This window comes from Lucilia cuprina, chromosome 3 (assembly GCF_022045245.1).
Source record: "Lucilia cuprina isolate Lc7/37 chromosome 3, ASM2204524v1, whole genome shotgun sequence".
NCBI lineage: Eukaryota > Metazoa > Arthropoda > Insecta > Diptera > Calliphoridae > Lucilia > Lucilia cuprina.
The window spans coordinates 61864513-61874449 of NC_060951.1; the positions used below are offsets into that span (position 1 = coordinate 61864513).

A 9937-nucleotide genomic window follows, 5' to 3' on the forward strand; every position below is an offset into this window, starting at 1 on the left:
GGAGAGCGGGGAAAAAGAACGGCATAAGTTAGAGCTAAATTAAAGAGGAACGTAGGCCAAGATAGAAATAAGGAATTATGTTCTTATTTTAAAGGAGTAATGTCAATTTTTCAGAGATTTTCTATTGATCCTTTCACCTTTGAAAAAATTTCTAAGATAGAGATTTAAAGACTTTGCGGAATGATCATTGATCTCTTCCAATGAAGACAATACATGATATTAATTGACTGTAAAGTCATGGGATTTCACTCATTTCTAGTCCAAGATAGAAATAAGGAATTATGTTCTTATTTTGAAGAAGTAATTTCCAATTTTCAGAGATCTTTTATCATTGTTCTTTTGGCTCTTGAAAAACTTTCTGAGACAGAGATTTGAAGACTTTGTGAATCTTCAGAGAGAAATGATCACTGATCTCTTCATTCCTAAATTGTGGTTGTTTTATATGAGAAAGTTGTGATCCCATTAAGGCAATACATGATCTTAATGGACTCTCAAATCATGGGATTTCACTTCACTGTATTATAAATGAACCCCTTTCCGGGAAGAATAAGGATCTCAATGGCTGATCGCTAATAATTAAAACTCTTTTCATTCCATTCCTATATACAATTCAAGAAATCATTCATATTTTTAAGAAACCACCAGTGTTTTAATAAACATTGTACTTGGAATACCTTCTCCTAACAAATTCGCAAATTAATTTCAACGCAATTATAAAATTGAAGACAAGAACAACAACAACAACAAAAGCAAAATGTGAACAAATCAAAGAAAAGAAGAGAAGAAAAAGGTAGACACAGCAAAACAATAAAGAATTTTAACCCAAAATATAAAGTTGCATGTAAAATGTTGCTTATTTAGAAGGCCAGCTGATGATGATGATGACGAGGACTACAATGATGTTTATGATTTAAGAAAAAATATCACGTGTCTTTTACCATAAACAAAGTAGAGCAACAACCACCACGTTTTTTCCCAAACAGTAGGAAAAACACGGTAAATGTTTGAGCAAAAGAGAGAGAGAGAGAGTGTATATGTGTGTGTGTTTGATTTAATTTCGTTAGCCTTAATGCGTATTAAAAATTAATTCCCATATTGTTAACTGGTAGAAATAATAATAAAATAAAAAAAGGAATTGAACCACCATCAAAATTAAAAATCCTCCCCTTTAAATTAAATGTTCAGCATTAGAATAAATTTTGCCAGCTCTGCACTTCATTGCTGAAGTTGACAGTCAAACCACCACCACCGCCACAATTCTGCTCTAAGATTTTAATTATTTTGATTACAAATATGTTTTAAAAATAGGCATTATAATGATGATGATGATGATAAAGACGATAATACTGCTGCTCATTTTATATAAGTTTAATCATGTGAAAATTATAATTAAATAAATCTTTTTTTATGTTTAAATTAAATGCTTGTTTTAAATTTAAGTTGTTTGTTGTTTTTGGTCTTTTGTTTAATTTCAATAATTTTATGTATGCAAAACAAATGTTCTAAACCAGACAAACACATTCTAAAGAACTGTGGGAATACAGTTCATTTAAATTTTTTTTGAACTGCATAAATTTCTTTCTTTAAAAGATTCTTTAGAAATTCTTTAGGTTTTTTTTACTTAAATATGAAAATCATCTTGAATGATGTTGTTGCTTTCAAATATTTAACTGAAATTTTGTTAATTAAGAGAGTAAGAGAGAAAGAGATTTTAAAAAGCAGGAGTAACTAAGATATTCAGAGATATATATGATATATAAAGTAAGGAGAGATTATGTATCTAATGATCATAAAACTAAATTTTGGTTTTGCTACATTTGGATTCTTCAAAACCATTTAATTTCTTAGGATTGTTTGGTAACTAAGGCTGTTACTACCAAAAGCAACGATCATAATTATAAAAAGACTCTAAATATTTCTCCGATCTTCTCAATTCTTACCCCGTCCAATCCCGTAAACCTTCCAAAAGGGGAAAATTTGTGAATATGTTAGTTTCCCCAGAGAACCAATCGTATGGATAGACTCTGAATATTTCTCTGATCTTCTCAATTCTCAAACCCTAGGAGTTTTACTTCCCAATTAGGGAGAATTTGTAAATATGTTAGGGACCCCCAGAGGACCCATTTATGTTCGAGACGGTTCAAATATTTGGCATTTAGGCGGCTGAAACCAAAACTCTGAGTCACAAGTTTTATCGGAAAGTGATAAAATGTACGGCGGCCTTATGTGGATTCGATTGATTTAGATTAATCGGAAGGTTTGAAAATAATCAACTCGTTTGAATCGGAAGATTTAAAAAGTCAATTTAGAAAGTCTATTGCAGGAAATTAAACCTATTTTATTAAAAGCCTAATGCATTTAGGACTTTTATATCAATTTGTGATTCTAAGTGACATATTAATAGGGAGGTCCTTTTTCTAATATTTTTTTAATAAAAATAAACATATAAATATAGTTGTTGTCCATCAACTTCAGCTTATCGTGGTTTATTATGAAGTTTACAAGGCGCTTACTGATCCACAATCCAGTGGTGTTAAGTGAGACCATCTTTAGAAGATAATTTGTAAAAAATGACCCACACTAAAGAAATGTATCTCCTGATAAGAGATGTCTTAATAAATCCTTTGTGATAAGCCTTGAAAAAGATTGAGAACTTTATTTTTTTGAAGCCATGTCCTTGACTTATAGAAAATTTATGTAATTTTATTAAATCACACGTTCTTAGACTTAAATTTGGTTATTATTTTAATTAAATAGGGACATTTTATAGTTATTCTGATTCAAGTTGCCAGACGTTATTCATTGTTGCCTTTTAGACAACTTTAGAAAAGTACTTTTCGACAAAAATCAGTCTTAGATTTACTAATTTTGACGGATTTCTCATATATTGTTAAACACTGTTGTACCTAGCACTGTTTTACCCAGCACAGCATTATCAAATGTACAATAAAATGATAAAATGGTGTTATAAATATCTTGAGCAGATCCCAGAGATATCGAGAGCAAATACTTCATGCATTGTTTGACTGATATAGCTGAGGTAATATTGTTACTATGTTGCTACGAATATAGAGATAATATAGTGCCCTACAGACTTACATTATCGCAAATATTTCAGCCGATAAAATTTTACTGCCCTTACGCCACTCGTTCTGAAAGGAACTCTGCTCTGCTTCTATCAAAGTCCCCATGAGGAGTAATATAATGGGATGGTTGTTTGAAAATTAGTGGCGGATACAAACATCTTTATACATATTTATGAAGAATTTTTATGTTCAATTTTGAATCATTAATACTTTGTGATTCCATTAAAAATCAGCAGATAAACCCATAATTTAAAACTAAAACATCAGCAGCGATTTAAGTTTTTTTGTTTTTGAACTCAAAACTTTAATTGGTTGTATCTACTACTATTAAGCAAATTGTTTTTCTTTTTTGCTATATTTAAACATTTAAATTAGTTTTTTCTTTATTTCCCTTATTTGTCGTTAGTTAATCATTTCCAGAGAAGCAAAGCTAAATCATTATTCACTAATTAATTTTTATATTTTGCAGTTTTTTTTTGCTGGTAAAATAAATCTTTTTAACAATTAAGAAAAAAATGTTTTTTTTAATACATTTTCGTATGTTTATGAATAATTTAATTATTGTTTAAATGTTAATTAATACACCTCGTTGTGGTGTACATACTGTTGTAGTTGTTATTATTTTGCATTTGTATGCAATAAACTGCATGACTGCAGCAGCAGCCGACCAAAGCCCCACCAAGAAGTTGTAGTGGAAAAAAAGAGAAAAAAACAAAGTTTGAAGACAAACAAAAACAAAACAAACTCACTAACAAACAGTTGGCAAGGCTGTAAAAAAACACAACCAAATTGTTAAAGGGGCTAAAGAGGGACGTAAACAGAGAGCAAGTGAGCAGAAGAAAAAAAATATACAGCAAAAGATACTTTATAACTTGACAGACACGCATTTGGCACTAATTGCATAAAAATATAATAAAAAAAATTAAATTAAAAAAATAGCAGCAACAAACACAATTTAAAGGAACGTGCATTGTTGACGCGCTCTACACATGGCAAAACAAAAAAAAAAAAAACAACGAACGAAAACTGCAACAACAACTATAAAAACTCAATTTAGTTAAAAAAGTAATGTATCTTCGTTGTTGGCGTTGTTGTTTTTTTCTTTTAGCTTTTTTTTTCTTCAAGTTAAAGAAAAGTCGTTAATTAGTGGAAAAGGCTTGCTTAAGCGTTAATTAAGTTTTGTTGCTTTTAGCAATGAATACAACGATGTTGTTGTTGTAGCTGTTGTTCTTGTTATTTGCACTATCAGTCGCATTCACTAACAATTCATTTATTTGTATGTTACCGGCCAAATAAACGGAAAATGCCAACAAATTTATGTGTAATGGCAATAGCGACAACAACAAATACAACGACAATGAAAAACAACAACTTACTAACAACATTAAGAAAATAATTATACATACTAAACATATGTATGCTTGTTACGAGGCATAATTGACAAATTTCTGAAATAATAGTTAAAAATTAAATCGGATTGTGGAAATTACAAACAGATATTGACATGAGCGATTATCGCGTTACCACCCTCTCTGAACTTTGCCAGACTGCAGGTTGATGTCGCAATCGATTCATCACTCTTGTGCTTCATTCGTCCTATATTATTATGTATGACGTAGAGGGACGCTTGGTTTTACATCGATAGATACTTACAAACACGCTTACTGTGCACGCTTTCCCAAATGTCTCATTTGGATTCGCGTGGCCTCATCAGCGGGAGATGTTATTAAAGCAGGCTTTTTTTCCCCAATTTCTGTGTGGTTTCACTTAAGAAGGGCTTCCACGTTTAGGTCGATCAGTACCAGTTTTTCATGCTCAACAATTCTGACATGAAGTTCACAGTTTTGGTAAAATCTTCGTCTAACGTGCTGCTCGACACCCCGACATCTTCATCTCTGACTATGACGTTCGTAAACTTTGGCAATCTATTTTGTACCCTACGTGGTTGCACGTTTAGACTACGATCCACACAGTGACCATACACCATGCAACTACCTAGCAACCGTGCTCCTAAAGCTAAATGCAACTGTTAAGAACTAGTCTTCGTATGCACTATAAGCGCTCGGTATTGCAACCGCTCGTCTTGACCTTAATAGCGGTAATATAACGCTCTAACTCAACTCATAACTAATTGTCAAGACAATGTTAATGTCCAAACAATTAGTTATTCTATAATAGAAAAGTCTCCATGCTGCCTTCAAGTGTAATTGTATAATCCTCATTTGAATTTGTCAAGACATTCTTCTATTGCCGCTTTCCTCACTGAAAAAGATCCCCGTAAACATATGTATATCTTACTGGATATGTATTTAACAAATTATTGATAAACAGCTGATTTGAAATGACATTATGGGCAATTCATATGATAACTCTGTCAAATTGCAACAGCAATAAAATACAAGTAGCCAGATTGTATATGTCAACAATACAATGTTGTCAATACCTCAAATGAGGAAATTGAAAATTTACTACTTTGCCCCTCGCTAAAAATAAAAGTAGAAACCAATATACAACATATTATTTTATTTCATGCCACACCATCTCATTGTAAAGTGTAAGAAGAGTTCACATAAATGCATTTTTTTCTTCAGTTGTTTTTTTTTTTTTGTATTTTTTTTTTGCTCTGCATTTTTAATTAAAATGCAATTCTTTGTTAAGTTTGAAAAATATAGTTGTTGTACATGTAGTGTTTTTTAACATTTTTATTATTTTTCATGTTGCACGAGTATCATTAATACACACCATAAATCCAGTTTAGTTAATTTGTTTTCTAATTAATCATTTATTGAAGAAAAAAAACAAAAACACAAACAATTGCAAAGCATTTCTTTTTTATTATTTTCTAAACATCCTTTCATGCATAAATTGACACATGGCTGAGTAGACGTTTTAGAAAAAGAATATTGATTTCAAAACATTTTTAAATCAATGTAACGGAAATCGTAAATGATCATGTTTGGTTGGAAAAATTATAGGAAACTGTTTTAGAGATTAATGGTTTAAGGATGTTTTAAAGTCGTTTAGTTAATTAAAACTAATTTGTATTTAATCGAAAGATACAACGATTTTTCAATTTCAATACAAATATGCAATTATTTAATAGCAATAACATGTTAAAGCATGTTTTTAAGATTAAGTTAATAGCAAGATCTTTTGTGGGAATTAGGAAATTGTTATCAAATTTTTATATATTGAATAGTTAATGAAAATGTTTTTCTGAAGAATTTCAAATCTACTTTCCAATCATCATTTCACGTGAAATTTTTCTTTTTTTCACTTTTTTCGTTCACTAACTTTTATGTCAAGAAAAAAATTCACTTATTGTGATATTTGTTGATCTAATTTTGTAAACATTGAACAGCTGTTCCATACAAAATCAACTATTGTGAATGAATTGTTTGAAACAAGTTCTCGATAGCAATTTTCCCTTCGAGGGAAATGAAGATTTCAAGGGAACAAAATTTTCACTTCTATTGGTGATAGGGGGTGATTATTGAATATAATAGGATCCTTAGTCCCTAGAAACACCTAGTACTTTTAACGAAAGAAATTCAACAAAAAGGTTCATTATGGTTTCAATACTAAGGATAAAATCCAATCGCTCTCGCAGAATTCAAAAGATTTTTGATAGTTAAATTATTGTTAACACGACAATGTGATCTTCAGTATTCTAAAAAAGAGAAACAGATTCATTATTAAGGAATGTATTTTATTAAGGATTGAACTCTCGGCAATAGGTAATCTTATTCAACCTACAATATTGAAATACGATCGTCCAGTTCAGAAATGTAGATGTCAACAACGTCTGAGAAATCGATTCCATTTTAATGAATGATTAAAACAAATTAGAAACAATTCACTTTACCAGGATTTGAGGACAATCTTTAAGACGTTAGACCGCTCTCGATCTAACTACATAGTAGGTTTGAATAACAAAGGGTACAAACTCAATTGATCAGTTCACTTGGTTCCAGCAATTATGATTTCGTAGTCATTTTATAGTATTACTTGCTACTTTTAGAGTTGTTGTTTTAACAGTTCGACTGTGGCCGATAGTCTTTGGCCGAGTATAATTCGGTTCGTTCTGGAGCGTAGATCCAATTGTCTGGGAACGCTACTTTCAGAATGAAACCAATCGGTTAATTTTACCAAGTTAAGGCTGTTTCGAAAATTTATAGCAGAAAGCTCTAACGTACCTGAGAGAAAAGCAGAATCCTGCTCTCAGTGAATGTTGGACATGAACAGAGAAAATGAGATACAATCTTCTAGTATGGAGTCAAATTAAAAGCATTTTCTCAGATGGGTATTTGAAAGAATTTTTCTTTAAAAAAAACTCAGTGTTTCGTAAAGTACTCATGGTTTAGATTAAAAAACTTAAGCTTAAACAGTTAAAACAAAAAATTTTAGTTGTAATAACTAAAACAATCATTCAATGCTATCAAAACTTGCCAATAAGTGGAAATTTGATTGATACGGCGAACCCGAAATTCAAAAAAATTGTATAATTTCTTTTAAAAATGTAATTTAAAAAAAAAGAAAAGTATATACACATAGAAAAGTTATATACTTACATAGAACAGTTAGACCGTTAGATTAAACCGTCTAAGTTGAGAGCAAATATAAGCAATTGAAGATTTTTCTCTTTTACGTCACTCTGTGATTAAAAGATTCGTTTGTACAAACGAATCAGCTGGTTTCGTATTTAACACGTACGTTAATAAATAATATTTTTTTTAATTTATTTATTTAAACAATTTAGCACAATTTTCAAATTATGTGTATTTAATAAATTTTTTTTGCTAACTTTTGTATTTTGTTTTCTTTAAACTAAACACTTATTTTTTTTCTATTATTTGCACACAATTACGTATTGTGTGGATTTAATTTGATTTTTCAAAAGATTTTGAATTTGCTATTGATACGTGTTGTTATTGTTGTTAATGTTTATATGGGGATATATTTATGTAGTTGGATATTAGATGATTGGATAAATGTTGTATGAATGGTGTTGTTTCTAACGCACGTTAATTGAGATGTTGTTTATTTGCTTTATTTGTATTTATTTATTTTTTCTACTTTGATTTGCAGACAATTTGAAAGAAAACTGACTGAAAACTGATGCAGGCAAATTGTATATGGTATGGTCACTAAGCAGCAGCAGCAGTAGCCAATTAATGCAGGGAAGGAAGTTGAGCAAAATTTTGTCGATATTTTTCTTTGTATCTATTGGATTGATTAAGTGTTAACTGCTAAATAACACATGTACATGAGTTTTGGTGAATGAAGTGAGAAAAATATTTGCACGTTTTCTAGGTAATTTTTCTGTATTTGTTTTGTTAGAATGTAATTAACTAAAATTGATTTAATTTATTTTTTTAGCAATTTACTTTTCGAAAAATTTTTTTTGTAGCCACTAATCTTTTTCACACTTTTTTTTTCATACAAAACGCCAAAACATTTGTATGTATAAACACTTTAAGTGATTTTTACTAGATTTGATGATGGATCACTAATGACTTTGAATTAATGTTGTTGTAGTTGTTGTTTTTATTTAGAACAAGTGAGTGAGATAATGACACTGACACTTTCGTAGCAACACTAAAAATAATGTCAATTTCAATTCTATATGTTTTTTTTTTTCTTATTTTCTTGTTTAAAGTGAATGCACTTGATTTGTTGTTGCTGCCGTTTTTTTGTTTTCGTTTTGTATTTTTTTTTCTTATAAATTCCTTTTAATTTGAATTCTTATTGGTATTTGATTTTGTTTATTTTTGTTTTTGCAAGACAGAAATTATTTATATTTATGCACAAAACCGTGTAATCTACCGCTCAAACGTCTGTTGGCGCCGACTATACTTCGACGAATGAATTGTTTGTGTCTAGCAAAACATTTATGTTGCCAATGCAATTTTTCATTCATTTCTACGTTTCATTTGTAAGGAAGGAGAAAGAGAGCGAGTGTGAGAAATTGAGCGTGTGATAAAATAAAAATAAATATGTAAACAACTGCCAACAGAGATGATGAGACCGGCTTTTCTTTGTATGTGGTTGTTATGCTCTCGTTCTCTCTATTTGTCTAAGTATTTGTATTTGTTGCTAAAAAGGGGGGCTGAAATTTTTACACCATGCCGGTCGGTTCATTTCCTCAAGGGTAATTATTATGTGTGTGAGAGTGTTTTAACGTTCACTTATTCCAGTATAACAATTGCCGTTAAAACTAATATATTTTTTGAAATATAATCGAATAGCTGTTTAATAAATTAAATATTATAGCTTCTTAACTTAATGACTTAATTTACAATTTGAAAAAAAAACAAGTAAGAGTTTTATATTCGGCCATGCCGAATCTTATATACCCACCATCAAATCATTCATGTTTATGTAGAATTTTACTGATGTACTCACATTTTTGGGTCAGTAATAAGTCTTAAAGTCATTTTCAGAAGGGGACCTTGGTAAGGTCAATTATAAATCCATTTTCATTAAATTTATGAAAATGATTTTATTTCCTATAAAACTTTTTTATGTCGAATTTTATTGCTTTATATATATATTATGAGCAGATATGAGCATAAATTTAAGTTCTCATTAAACATGTTTGTGTTGAATTTCACCGCTATTGATACTTCTCTTAGCGATAAAGTTATTTTCTGAAGGGGGCATTATAATAGGGATAGAAGAAAACGTGAACCGATATTCTTACTTTCAATAAGGATCGATCCTTATAAAATTTGATAGGGAGGTTTTGGCTCGCATGAAACTTGTGTATGTAGAATTTTGTAGTAATGAGCGTTGAATTCGTTGTCTAAAGGGTACCTTATTAGGGGGTTAGATAATAATGGACTCATCCT

General features: G+C 30.2%; 1 protein-coding gene across 1 annotated transcript in view; it reads right to left on the reverse strand.

Moving 5' to 3' along the window:
• The window catches only part of LOC111675324 (LIM/homeobox protein Lhx2), an 82420-nt gene that overhangs the window by 48691 nt on the left and 23792 nt on the right, over positions 1-9937 (reverse strand). The gene's annotated exons all lie outside the window — the stretch shown is intronic.